Source organism: Ceratotherium simum, chromosome 7, assembly GCF_057802395.1.
Source record: "Ceratotherium simum simum isolate JZ-2026a chromosome 7, ASM5780239v1, whole genome shotgun sequence".
Lineage (NCBI taxonomy): Eukaryota > Metazoa > Chordata > Mammalia > Perissodactyla > Rhinocerotidae > Ceratotherium > Ceratotherium simum.
Genome location: NC_141906.1, coordinates 41,491,126 through 41,506,254, shown reverse-complemented (window position 1 = coordinate 41,506,254; position 15,129 = coordinate 41,491,126). Strand labels below are relative to the sequence as shown.

The 15,129-nt window shown below is 41.5% G+C and overlaps 1 protein-coding gene across 1 annotated transcript in view; it reads left to right on the top strand.

The window, feature by feature from the left end:
• The window catches only part of ME3 (malic enzyme 3), a 181,860-nt gene that overhangs the window by 68,866 nt on the left and 97,865 nt on the right, over positions 1-15,129 (top strand). The gene's annotated exons all lie outside the window — the stretch shown is intronic.

Here is a 15,129-nt window from a genome sequence, read left to right as displayed (position 1 = left end):
ATTCCAGGGGCCGAACAATGAGAGTGTGGGGTGGGAGGGGTTAAGACTAGAGTCCAGTTGTTGCAGAACCATTAGTTTATTAGCAGACCAGGGATGATGTCCATATGGAAGATAACAGGAAGATGAGAATGAGGAAGATGGATAACAGAGGAAGAAATGAGAACTATTCAGGAGACAGAAAATTAACTGGACTTAGCAGTGACTGCATACATGGATTGAGTTGTGAGGAATCCAGGATGACTCAGGTTTCTACTGGGCTACTGGGTGGTACCGTTGTTGAGTAGAGAATGCGGGAGGGAGGTTTGGTGTGGAAGCTGAGTTTGGTTTGGAGCATATGGTATCTGACAGGCCTATGAGACATGCAGGTGGGATGCCCAGGAAGCAGCTGGATGTGCACCTGGAATTAAAATGATTCTGGGGACATAAAGCAAAGCGTTGCTCTTGCTTGCCATCAGCTTGTCACCCAAACTGCTTTACTTAAAATAACAATAGCTGGGCCGGCCCCGTGGCTTAGCGGTTAAGTGCAAGCGCTCCGCTGCTGCCGGCCCGGGTTCGGATCCCGGGCACGCACCAATGCACCGCTTCTCCGGCCGTGCTGAGGCCGCGTCCCACATACAGCAACTAGAAGGATGTGCAACTATGACATACAACTATCTACTGGGGCTTTGGGGCAAAAAAAAAAGGAGGAGGATTGGCAATAGGTGTTAGCTCAGAGCCGGTGTTCCTCAGCAAAAAGAGGAGGGTTAGCATGGATGTTAGCTCAGGGCTGATCTTCCTCACAAAATAAAATAAAATAAAATAACAATAGCTGAAAATTAAGTCTCTGCATCCTTACTGAGTGTCAGACACCCTGTTGCACACGACACACGTCATGAAGTAGGAATTGTTATCTTCTCCGTTTTACAGAAGAGGAACCTGAAACTTGAAAAGTTAGAGTCATGCACCCAGGCCGTGTGTCTTGTAAGGGTCAGAGCTGGGATTCAGACTTCAGCATTCTAACTCCATCACTCATCATCTCACTCGCAATCCTTATCCTGTGCTACAGTGTTTCCCAAAATGTTTAAAAAGCAACCTGCAATTAAAAATACACTTTACATCACAAGCCAGTACACAGATATACATTACACATGCATGCACGTGCACACACACAGACACTCGCAGTTAGGCAAAAGTTTAGCAAAACAGTACTTATCCTTACTAAATGTGATGCAACGTGATATTTTCTTCTCAAGTCGATATCATTTTTTAAAATGTTGTTTGCTCCCTACCGAGTTGATTTCACAGCCAGAGTTTGATTGTGTTTGACAAACACTGCTGCATTTTATTCTCCCGGGGAGATATTTCACTTCTTTTCCCAGCCCTTCTCATTCCCTCACCTTTGGGGAGGGAACATGAAATGTTGCAGTAGGCTTCTCCCTTTTCCCTCTAGAGAAGGTATTAAAGGTAAAAGGCTGGATTATAGTGGGATAAGGCCATCCGGGAAACACTCACTTTAGCAGACTGATCAAACCCTGTCTTTAATGTGGCTGACAGAGGTTATTGCAAAATGTTCAAAATCACAACAAAGAATGCAAAAGAAGCCTGCAAAATCGTGATTATGGGTATGAACTTCAGCAGCACACAGACCTGGCTTCGTATACCAGCTGTATAACTTGTTAACTGTATAATCTCGGGCAGGTGTTTTACTTCATAGAGATGTTGTGGAAGGATAAAATTGAAGTAGTGCATTGGTTCACTCAACATCTACCATAGCCTGTCCCTTAGGAAGCGCTAAATAAATATTATTAATATCTTTATTAATTTGTTATAAAATATAGACTAACCCACAAAATGAATATTCATCTGTAAAAGCAAATTAAAATTTCCAAACTATTCAATAATGACGCAGTCAACCATTCAATGATGTATTTAGTCAATCAGCATTAATTTAGAATACGTTATTAGTGTGTCATTTAAAGGAGATTTTAAATATTGACTTTACGTATCACAGGATATAGGTTTTAGAAGAGCCTGGTAGCTAAATGGCACTAAATATAGCCGTGGGCAAGGAGTCGTTTGAGTCATTTGGAGGAGAGGTCACGCTGCAGTTCTCTGAGAATGTCAACATCGCTTCCTTCAGAGTAGGCAGTGTCAGTGTTACTCTAGAACAGCCAAGCCACACTTGCAGGAATTTCAGTGGCCTTGCAGGAAATCATCAACGGAAAGGAGAGATTTGACCAAGTACATGTAGTCCCTAAACATATAGATCCCAGAGCTAATCACGTTTATGAAATGAGAAGTTTTTTAAGAGACTCTCAAATCCATTAAGTACAAGGATTAGATTCAGTCTCAGGAGAGAATAAAGAAACAATTCCATGTTGATTATATAAACTAAGCCCTGGGAAGAAGAAAAACTCACACGGTTGGAGGTTCTACATTTTCCTTCCCCTTTCTTTTTGTATAAATCTAATTTAAAAATGGAAATACAGTTCAAACAGCATTCCTAGTACTTGAACCTTTAACTTTCAGTCCAGTCCCCTTTGAGTTTCTGTCATTAATTTTAGATTTGCATTGTTACCATTACCAGTTGAGATTTATTGAACACCTACCATTAAATTCTAAGTAAATGGTATCCCAACTATGACTACCAAGGAAGATGAATAGAATGGATTGAGGATAGAAGGTAGGGAGGGAAGAATAAATGGGATGAGAAATTCTAAGGACATTCTAGGCTGCTGTGCCTCTCAGGAGCTCGAGGTTCATGAATCTTTGGTTCTCCACTGTACTCAGCATCTGGTAAGGACCCGGTCACAGCTGTGTTTACTGAGGGCCTCAGATGTGCCAACCACTAGTTAGGCACATCACAAAGGGAGAGGAGGGCAGTTAGTTCTAATAGCAATCTTTTCAAATGAGTATTACTATCTTTTTCCATAGGTGAAGAAATTGAGGATCAGAGAAGTTAAGAAAGTTGTCCATGATCACACAGCTGGTTGGGACAGAGCCATATTTGAATCCAAGACCAGCAACTTCAAAGCCTGGTCTCCCTCTTCTGTGGCCTTTTATGGGCAAATCTGCACCAAACGCCTGAACTCCAGCAAAAAGACCTCAAGTGCTATTTTGCTGAGCACTCCAGCTTGCCAGGCACTAGACTAGGCTTCATAACTCCAGATTCATTCCAAAATATACATGGGTGTAAAGGACACTAGTTTGAATGAAAAGATCACCAGACTGAAACTCCATGGAGGCAGGGGCCATATATATAATTGGTCCCTCTTATGTATGTCCAGTGCCTGGTACATGGCTGGTACTCAAAACATACTTGTTAAATGAATGATTATGTAGATTAATTAGTGAGCCAACAACTTGAAATGGAATTCAAGTCCCATTTCTGTAACTTGCTAGGGCCGTGATTTTAGACAAATCATTAAAATCACTTTGCCCCAACTTTACTATGTCAAAATGGGAATAACACCTCCACAGCCTTCCTCATAGGGCAGTGGTTCCCAAATTTTGCTGTACATTGGAGTCACCTGGAACCTTTAAAAACTACTCGTCCAGACTCCCATCCCCACAGTTCTGACTTACTGGGCATGGAGTGTGACTTGGGCATTGAAAAGCTCCCTAGGCGGTTCTAAGGGGTAGCGAAGTTTGGAAACCACTGTCATGTGGACATTCTTTTTGTCTTTTGAGATTGCCAAATATAACAAAGAAAATAAAACTGCTTCGTAAAATCTAAAGAGGCAGTTAAATATAAACAGTTTTTATAGAATTAGTCCAAAATGACTCTGGACCTAGAACTTCTGTCTCCTGATGTCATGACAGAGAAGAAGACTGATTACTCTGATGCCCAATGTACCACATTAGTCATCTGTCTCCAGGGAAAAGTGACCTCCTTCCCATTCACCTGATGGGTGGCAGAGTTGAGGTCCAAGCCCAAGAGAAGGACGATTTAGTTAACTTCAGGGCTGGAACAGGTTAACAGCGATCTGCAGGACAATTGCCCTGTCCTGGACAATTGCCCTGTCAGATGAACTGTCCTTGGTCGGCTGACGTCCAGTTCCATCCCCGCCCGCTCATCTGCACGCCCCAGGCACACATGTACAATGCCTATGCAGAGACCCTTCCAAACATGTCTGTCTGTTTTATTCAAAACTCCTGGTCATAGTTCACTTTTTGACCCAATCCTCCCAGGCTGGGCACGTCAAAGAGCTGTTGTGTTGTTGGAGGAAGGAAGCGGTACTCCCTCGTCCTCAGTGGCTCCCTTGCCTATCACCTTCCTCTGCTGTTACCCTATTGAGGTTTAGCTGAGTTAGAGGGCCATCAGGCTGCCAAGAACAATATTATTAAATTTTAAATAATAGTCTCTTGGGAAGAGAGGGTCATGAAGCATTCAAACTGCCATGGGGAATTTTGCCAAGAGAATGATTCATAAGCCTTTCAACTATCCACCTCTGTTCCCTTGATCGGTGAGGACAAAATCCTAGAGTCACCAAGTGTTTCAGGATCAGATCCTTCCATTTCTCTTGCATGTTGGTCCTTATGCAACAACTTTGCATAAACTGATCTTCCACTGGCAAACAATTGAAATAGCCATTATTCTCACATGCTTTTGAATAGCGTGTCCTAGCTACATGCTCTCAGCATGTCATTGACCCATCTGAGCCTCAATTTCCTCTTCTATAAATTGGGATCATCACACCTACCCTGTCTAGGATCAAATGACATAAACCACATGAGACCATTTTAGAAACAATAAAGCAGTAAAAATATGCAATATGTGCTAGGCAAAAGGGGCACACAGTTCGTTTAGACGTAGTCCCTGCCATCAAGGAATTTATTCTGTTGAAGGGAAAAGAGACAAGAAGGAAATAAATACCATAAAGTGCAATTGCTAAATTGCTTGTAGTTCTGAACCTAGAGGGATTGAAACTGCAATGGTCACAGCCTTTTTTTTAACCTTTCTACCATATCTTTGAGTTTACGAAAAGATCTCAGCATCCATGTTCTCATTTGATTGACACAACCACCTAGTGAAGGCAGCAGATTCAGAGAGGTGAAGTATCTTCCCCAGAATCACACAGCCCGAAAGTGGAGGAACTGATTGTAGAACTTTTGTCTTCCAGTTCCCTTCCCGCTCGCCCACACTAGCTCCTCCATGTCCTGGTTGTTATCCCATGGAAGGAAAATTGAATTGTTATCTTCCACTAGAACAAGAACTTCTGTGTACGTCATAGGTGGAAAGGTCACAGGCAGCCTCTGTACATTTGTAGCCCACACCAAAGTTCAGTCTTTGAACTCAAAGCTGGTTTAGGCTTGGTTCTGGGCAGTAATGAGCACTGTATCCTCCACTCCCCTTTCGGGAATTTACGATGTGTTTCTACATCTGTAATTTTGCACCTGATCACAGAAGTATGTCTGGGAGGAAGGGCATTCTCAGGTCTGTCTGCTAAGACGTCCTGATGCTGGTGTTTCTAAGACCCACATATATCCATCCCAGAAGTGTACTCAGCGGTCCTCATAAACCTGAGGTTCAGTCAGAGAACAACAGCCTCAGTAATCCCACTTCCTGTCTGCAACCAGAGTCCACATCACCCTAACTCATAAAAATCCCAAACAAAGAGAACCATGAAGTACTGTGCAAAAGAAGGAGGGAATGCCTTCCGGTCCCGTAACAGCTAATCAGCTCTGTCCAAGCTATGGCACCTTGGCTGTAGCGGTCGATTGATGGAGGAAGCTAGTTATAGCATTAAGCCGTCGGCTCCGAGTGTGACGTAATGGTGTTGGAAACGAAAACCTTTACTGTTACACATGTGTCTGCTAATCCTTCCTACCAGCAATGATGCCGGTCGGAGGAAACATGGCTGCACGTGTGTCATGGGCCAAGTATGTAATCGCAGAGGTACAAGCACACCTGTTTGCAGATGGGCTAACCAGCCTGGTGGTAATGCAGAGGAGCACTCAGCAGTAGCTGAACTGTGAAGGTCACTGGCTCTATTTGGAAAAGCATAATAATTTCATCTCTAATCAAGTAGAAGCCAACTCAGTCAACAACCTGTTTCATCTGTTAACTTTCAGGACCAGTAGACTAGCTAAGAGGAAAAGTATGAACTTTGGAAGCCTGTGGACCTGGGTTCTACTCCTGGTTCTTCCATTGACTTGCTGTGTGACCTTGGGCAAGTTACTTACCCCTCTGGCCTCAGTTTCCTAGTCCACAAAATGGGGATAATAATCATAGGATTATTAACCCAGGGTTGCTGTGAGGATTAGAGATGACAAATATAAAGTGCCTATCTCAGTGCCTCACCAAGCCCAACAGGTGCTCAATAAAAAGTAATGGTTGCCGTTGTTATTGATGGTAATATTATTGTGCTACAATCCTGTGTTAGGTGCTCCAAAGTGTCTGCTTCCCACTACCCCAAGTTTGTTATCTACTAATTAATGTTCAAGAAATCAAACAGAAAACACATTTCATGTGCTAAACTGTTTGACTCTGACTCTGAGAGAAAGGGAGAACTATGTGAAATGGGGTGTCAAGGAAGGCCTCCTGGAGGAGGGGGCCTTGACTGTGGATTGGAAGATGGAGGAGGGAGGCAGTCAGAGCATGGTGGGCAGGGATACTGATGTGATCAAAGTATGGCAGCCAGAATGAGTGCATGGGGAGAATGCATGGGGCTGTGCATTCAGGAACCTTGTACAGCCGTGGACGAGCAGTTACATTGATGTGGTGACGTCACCTCAGCCCCTGCTCCTGCAGCCCTCTTCTGCCAGACTAGCTCCTGACCACTCTTCAAGGCTCATCTCCAGCATCTGCTCATGAGCTCTTTTGTGCCACCCTGCCCCATGAACAAAATAGTAATAGTAATGAGGAGAACAGCTGGCGTTCATCGAGCGCTGCTTCTGTGCCAGTCCCTGTGCTGCGCATTTCACATACATTCTTTCATTTAATCCCACAACACATGAAACAGGCAGCACTCCATTTTACAGGTCGGAGAAGTGGCTTGCTCAAGGCAGAGGCCCAGGATCGCCATTCTATATTAATCCACGTATCTCCTCCAGTAGACTCATAAGTGCAGTGACCAGTACCTGTTCCTTTTAGGACTCCCCATTGCCTAGCATGGGAGGCCTGGCACAAAGTAGGAACTCCTAAGTGCTTGTGGAATGAATGAGAAAAGATTGTCAAGCATACAGTAGGGCTCTGGATGTGGACCACTAGGCAGATCACCAACCAGGACTGGGAGACATCCCCTCAGAAAAGCTTAGTTATAAGGAACAGGGCCCTGGAAGCCTGGGTCTCTGAACAGTGGGAGGCTAGGACAGGGGCACAACCTGATGGGCTTGCTGCCTCTGAGCCCTGCCATTTGATAGAGGGCTCTATTCAAATACCTTCTCTCTGATGTCAGTAAGTTTTGTCCGGGGAACTTGGGCAATGCTGAGCCCACCATCAGTGGCTGGGCCAGAGATGATCATTCAGGGAAGATGATAAACTAGGTAAAGTCAGGGGTGACAGTTAAAAGATTAACACTGGTCTAGCATAGGCACTGACCAATGGAAACAGTCCCAGGCCTTTAGTGCTGGAGCAGGGTCTTGAGGCCCCCCACTTTGCCAGACATTAATCCATTAGTTCTTGGATCTTGGGGAGATCCAAAGGTTCCCTGGGAGAAGCCAGAACAGGTTGGGAGGTATATTCGGCTGCGGAAGTGGTCAGAGCAGTGGCTCTGTAACAATTGAAACGTTTCAAAAGAGTAACAACTCTTTTGCACCAGGTCCCTGCTGGTGTGTCCTGGCTGAATAGCACAAGGGTATGAAGTTGAAATATAACTAAGCAAGTCATCCATTTTTCAAAAGCCACTTGTCCTATTTTGAAGGCTTTGTTAAAACTAGATAATATGATCCATAACTCTATCTAACTAGGCATATAGAAACTGTAATTTCTCAATGTGGTAAGAATGAAAAATGGCCCCACTATCAACTCTTCTGTGTTGTACAAACCCTACTCTTCTTGCCTTAGGACTCCTGCTGTACTTCATGGGAATTGTGACAGACCAAGAGCCTGAGTGCCAATTAGGAAAGTTTATTTCTTTTGTAGAGAAGTATAAGTTCTAATACTTTTTCCCTACACCCTAGTGAATCATCTCGTGCCTATCCTATTTTGGACGCCATGGTGCAGCTAAAGTGCCTGCATTTTCTGCTCTGCACACTTGTAAATCTGAAGTTGCCTTAACATTAGCTTCAAGATGAAAAGAAGCTTCTAGAAGTATTTTTTTTAATCCCTGAAATTACCAGTTGCCAAGTAGTCGTACTTTTTCCTGAAATACAAAAGAAATTGGTGGCAGTCAGCCAAGAAAAACACTTTGCCTTGTAGAGAGAAGCAGACTGTTATTAAAAGCCGCAGTGGTCATTAACAAAGATGATGTCATAACTGAATGCCTAGGCCTCCCTGGGATCCCAGGGCCAAGGAGAGACGATCACAGTCTTTACCAAGCTAGTCAACAGTCACCTGCCTAATGGTGTTTGGTGAAAGTGCCCAGTCTCCAGGGCGAGGTGGTTTCTTGCAAAAGGATCAGGGACTGTGGTGTTGCACCATGCTTGCGAAGCTAGTGGCCAGCACAGGGGATTTATGAACTGGTGACTTTGAGTTTTCATGAAGAAAACGTTTGGAATTTTGTGTGTGGAGAGTACTTTCAGAAGTCTCTGTGAGTCAGACTTTCAGACAGAGTCAAGCCTATCTTAGGGTAGATCTTTCTTACAGTTCCAGCAGTTCTTCTGAGAGGAGGAACAATTCTTCAGCATTTTCTTGAGTCATCGCTATTACTTTATAAAAACATAAGAAGAGCCCAGGATTCATAGTTTTAGAGATCCCCAAAGTACAAAACAAAAACAAAGACAACATTGGGAATAGTCAAGGAGTCTAACTTTTATTCACTTTTTTCTCTGTTTCTCTTTTTTCCACTCCTCCCTTGCCGCCCCACACCCCAACTCACATTTTCTGAGGTCCATCTCTCCAGGGTGCTGGCAGGGTGTATAGTGTAGTGACAAGAATGCAGCCTGTGATCAAATCTTCTGTCACTTACCTCTAGTCAAAGGAATCGTCAGGAAAAAAATTATCACACTGAATGTACTTACTGATTATAAGATGCGTCCTGGTTTAAGAAGCAATAAAATACAGAGTAATAGCTGTGGAACTTCAGGAGCATTACATAACCTCTCTTGCTTAGCCTTCTCATCTGTAAAGTGGAGGTTTTCCTCACAATGTGGTTGTAAAGAAAGTATAGAGTAAAGTTGGATATTCATTAGACTCCCTTCCTTAGAGCTGACAATAGCAACAACTCTACAGTGGGGATGATCAGTATGTGGGCTTGAGTGTCCCTGTCGTTAAGTTGACTCCGTCTAAAAGAGCTTGTAATAATTGTGGATGAGATAGTTTTCAGCTGGTAGAGGAATGAGGGCACTCTGATGCTGTCTACCTTTTCAAGTTTCCCTTCCCCAAGGGAGTCTGGGGGAAGCTAGACTGCCATCAGCATCATTTAGGTCTCTTATCACCCACACAGCCTTCTTCACTTCTAGAAGGAACCTCGTGTTACTTGGGGGTCATTACAAATAGAGGGCTTAACCAGGGTTGCCGCAGGTATCATCAGCCTTGAATACAGTGGGGGTCATATTAACAGTATTGATTAATTAATTAGTTAATTAGAAACTGTTCTTAGCCCCCTACACAATCCTCCCCGTGGGAATTTAGTCCCTTCCTCGTTGATGTCTGCCACTCATGGAGCCACTCAGGGGCTCAGTACTGTCACTGTTGCCAGGGCCCTCCATGAGAAAGCTGAGAAGCTGAGGGAGCTATCTCCAGGAGCTTCTGAACAGAGCTGGAGCAGCCCTCGCTTCAGCAGAGCCACCCTGAGTTCTACACGGAAAAGGTCTCTCTTTTTCACCGTGTGTTGCACCTTATCATTTCGGGATAAGGACGGGGCAGCTGTGTGGTTCTCATGTCTCACAGTGTCCCTTATGAGAACAGTTCCTGCAACTCTGCCAGCAGACCTTGTCTCCACAGGGCTTACCTGGGCCGGGGAGCAGATTCAATGACGTCCTACTTGTTCCCCATCTCCCCTGCCAGTGCCCAAACCAGAAAATGCTATTCTGTGAAAGACACTGAGAAGAGAATGAAAAGACAAGCCACATACTCAGAGAAATATTTACAAAACACGTGTCTGATACAGAACTTGTATCCAAAAGATGCAAAGAATTCTAAGACAGCTTTATTGAGTTATAATTCACATACCATACAATTCACCCATTTAAAGTGTATAATTCAGTGGTTTCGGGTATGATACATTTTAATTTTTTTAAGTTGTGGTAAAGTATATATAACGAAATTTGCCATTTTAACCATTTTTAAGTGTACAATTAATCGGCATTAATTACATTTGAAGTGTTGTACAACCATCACCACTATTTCCAAAACTTGTTCATCACCCCAGATACTCCATAACCATTAAGCAATAACTCACCACTCCCACTCCCCCCAGCCCTTAGTGATCTCTAATCTACTTTCTGTATGTATTTGCCTATTCTAGATATATCATATAAGTGGAATCATACAATATTTGTCCTTTCGTATCTGGCTTATTTCATTTAGCATAATGTTTTCAAGGTTTATCCATGTAGTAGCATGTATCAGAACTCCATTTCTTTTTATGTTTGAATAAATTTTCATTGTGCATTTTGTTTATCCTTTCGTATGTTGGTGGACACCTGGGTTGATTCCACCTTTTGGCAATTGTGAATAATGCTGCAATAAACATGGGCGTACAAGTATCTGTTCAAGTCCTTGCTTTCACTTCCTTTGGGTATATACCTAGGAGTGGAATTGCTGGGGTCATGTGGTAGTTCTATGTTTAGGTTTTTGAGGAACCACTAAACTCTTTTTTTTTTTTTTGTGAGGAAGATCAGCCCTGAGCTAACATCCGTGCTAATCCTCCTCTTTTTGCTGAGGAAGACCAGCTCTGAGCTAACATCTATTGCCAATCCTCCTCCCCTCCTTTTTTTTTTTCTCCCCAAAGCCCCAGTAGATAGTTGTATGTCATAGTTGCACATCCTTCTAGTTGCTGTATGTGGGACGTGGCCTCAGCGTGGCCGGAGAAGCGGTGCATCGATGGGCACCCGGGATCCGAACCCGGGTCACCAGTAGCGGAGCGCGCACACTTAACCGCTAAGCCACGGGGCTGGCCCTACTGTTTTTTTTTTATTTACTGTTTTTTATTTTGAAATTACAGCCATCCTAGTGGGTGTGAAATGGTATCTCATTGTGGTTTTGATTTGCATTTCCCTAAAGACTAATGATGCTGAGCATTTTTTTCATGTACTATTGGCCATTTGTATATCTTTTAAAAATATTTTTATTTTATTTTTTTTATTGAGGTAACATTGGTTTATAACATTATATAAATTTCAGGTGCGCATCATTATATTTCGATTTCTGTGTAGATTACATCATGTTCACCACCCAAAGTCTAATTACCAGCCATCACTGTACATATGTGCCCTTTTATAACCTTTGTGCCCTCCTCTCTCCCCCCTGCCCTCTGGTAACCACCAATCTATTCTCTGTATCTATATGTTTGTTTGTTGGTAGTGTTTTTTTTTTACGTTCCATGTATGAGTGAAATCATACAGTATTTGGCTTTCTCCATCTGACTTATTTTGCTAAGCGTAATGCCCTCAAGGTCCATCCATGTTCTCGCAAATGGCAAGATTTCATCTTTTTTATGGCTGAGTAGTATTCCATTGTGTGTGTGTATATATATATACGTGTGTGTGTATATATATATATATACGTGTGTGTGTGTATATATATATATATATATATATACACACACATATATACCACATTTTCTTTCTTCATTCATTCATTGATGGGCGCTTAGGTTGTTTCCAAGTCTTGGCTATTGTGAATAATGCTGAAATGAACATAGGGGTACATGTATCTTTGCGAATTAGAGTTTTCATGTTCTTTGGATGAATATCCAGAAGTGGAATAGCTGGATCATATGGTAGTTCTATTCTTAATATTTTGAGGAATCTCCATACTGTTTTCCATAGTGGCTGTACCGGTTTACCAGTTTTTCATATGCTGTTGACCATTTGTGTATCCTCTTTGGAGAAGTGTCTATTCAAATCATTTGCCCATTTTTTAATTGAGTTGTTTTTCTATTTGTTGTTGTGTTGTAGCAGTTATTTATAGATTCTGCGTATTAAACTCTTATCAGATAGATGATTTCCAAATATTTTCTCCCGTTCTGTAGGTTGTCTTTTCACTTTCTTGATAATCTTTTTATGCACGCAAGTTTTTAGATGAAGTCAGTTTATCTAATTTTTCCTTTGTTGGTGGTGCTTTTGGTGTCATATCTAAGAATCCATTGCCAAACCCAAGGTCATAAAGATTTACCCCCATGTTTTATTTCAGGAATTTTATGATTTATCTCTTATATTTAGGTTATTGATCCATTTTGAGTTAATTTTTGTGTTTTGTGTGAGACAGGGGTGCAACTTCATTCTTTTGCATGTGGAAATCCAGTTGTCCCAGCACCATCTCTTGAAGAGGCTATTCTTTCCCCATTGAATGGAGTTGGCATCTTGTCAAAAATCAGTTTACCGGAGATGTATGGGTTTATTTGTGAACTCCTGATTCTATTCTGCTGATCTATATGTCTATCCTTATGCCAGTACCACAGTGTTTTAATTACTGTAGCTTTGTATTGAGTTTCAAAATCTTCTTTTTAAAAATAGTTTTGGTTGTTCAGGGCCCCTTACTATTCATTATGAATTTAAGGATCAGCTTTTCTGTTTATGCAAAAGAGGCCATTCGAATTTTGAGAGGGATTACATTGAAACTGTAGATCAAAGAACTCTTAAAACTCAACAATCAGAAAAAGAAATAATTTAAAAAATGGGCAAAAGATCTGAACAGATACCTCACCAAAGAAGATATGCAGATGGAAAATAAGCTTACGAAAAATGCTCAACGTCACATGTCAATAGGGAGTTGCAAGTTAAAACAATAATAACATACCACTACGTATCTATTACAGTGACTAAAATTTTTAAAACTGACAATACCAATTGCTAGAGAGGATGTGGAGCAACAGAAACTCATTTGCTGGTGGGAATGCAAAATGGTACAACCACTTTAGAAAACAGTTTGACAGTTTCTTAACAACCTAAACATAGTCTTACATATGATCTAGCAATTGCACTCCTATGTATTTATTCAACTGATGTGAAAACTTATGTCCACACAAAAACCTGCACATGAATGTTCATAGCAACTTTATTTATATTCACCAAAAACTGGAAGCAATCAAGATGTCCTTCAACAGATAAATGGAGAAACAACTGTGGTACAATCAGACAGTGGAGTGTCATTCAGCGATAAAAAGAAATGAATTATCAAGCCATAAAAATACATGGATGAACCTTAAGTGCTTATTGCTAAGAGAACGACGCCAGTCTGAAAAGACTACATACTGTATGATTCCAATTATATGACATTCTGGAAAAGGCAAAACTATAGAGACAGTAAAAAAAATCAGTAGTTACCAGAGGTTCAGGGAGAGGAAGGAGGGATAAATAGGTAAAGCACATGAGATTTTTAAAGCAGTGAAACTATTTTGTACGATACTGTAATGATGGATACGTGACGTTATGCATTTGTCAAAACTCATAGAACTTTACAGTACAAAGAATGGACCTTGTTGTATCCACATTTTTAAAAAGTCACTTAATAGGTTGGAGGATCCCAGGAAGGAATGCGGACTCTGAATCTAACTGTATTACAAACGTATGATACAACCTCAGTGAAGGAGGTGGAAGGAAAAAGTGCTGACCTAAGTAACTTTGGAAATGAATGGAGTTTGAAAGACTAAAGGCAAAAAGAACTGCCCATAAGCACTGCTTTCTAGTTAATAAAGTTGTTTCCTGTTGTGGTGCAGGTTAACAATTTTGATGCTGCTATATGTATATACAGAAATTGAGTATTTAAGTAAATGGATGGCAGATGTTGGGAGCTAAGTCTCTCACTATGTGAGTGAGAATTTACAGATCAGCAAGGTGATAAGGCTAGAATGATCCATGTGGTAATGGATTAAAGTTAGAGACATTAATGTAAACTTATGTTTAGCTTAGTATAGATTGATTTCTTTGCTCTGTCAGCTGAGAGGGACTAAAATCAATGAAACCTCAGTAGTAAGGAGCACAAGTAATATGTAGAGCCCAGATCTTGGTTTCTAATACCATGCTCCAAAAAAACAATCAGGCCTCCTTGAAAAAGTAGCTGATTCTATGACTGGGGCAGGCAATATACAAGATGAGCCTGGAGCCTCTTGTAGTGCCAGAAAGTAAGTACTCAAAAAAAAAGAAATTATGGGATATGTCAAAGGGACACAGGAGCCAAATAAAAGAGTTCCCAATGGCCAAAGCTGGAACAATTTGAGCAAGAAAATAAATAAAGCAGTATTGGATTATAACCAAAAGTATAAAATAAACACCCATGAGTTCATTCTAATATAAGTAAATTATTGAATAAATAAATAAATGGGGGAGAAGAGATAAGTCTCCCATACAGAAGAATTCCAAAAAAGGAGTGACTTTACAGTGGAGAAAGCTGACTACTTCAGCCAGGTGACCAAGTGAGAAATCGTGTTGGTAGTATGTATATTGATCTGATGTGATGGAAATGGCACTTCACCCCTGTGGTCTTCCTCCTAAAAGCCCATAACCCCAGTATAGTCATGAGAAAAACATCAGACAAATTGCAGTAGAGGGGTATTGTACAAAATACTTGACCAGTACTCCTCAAAACTCTCAAGGTCATCAAAAACAAGGAAAGCCTGAGAAACTGTCAGAGCCAAGAGGAGCCCAAGGAGACATGATGACTAAATGCGATATGGGATCCTGGCACCAAAAAAAAAGGACGTTAGGTAAAATCTAAGAAAATCTGAATAAACCATGGGCTTTACTTAATAATAACGTATCACTGTTGGTTCATTAACTCTAACGAATGTTCCATACTGATGTAAGATGTTAATAATAGGGGAAACTGGGTGAGGGGATGTATGGGAATTTCTGTACTATCTTCTTAATTTTTCTGTAAATCTA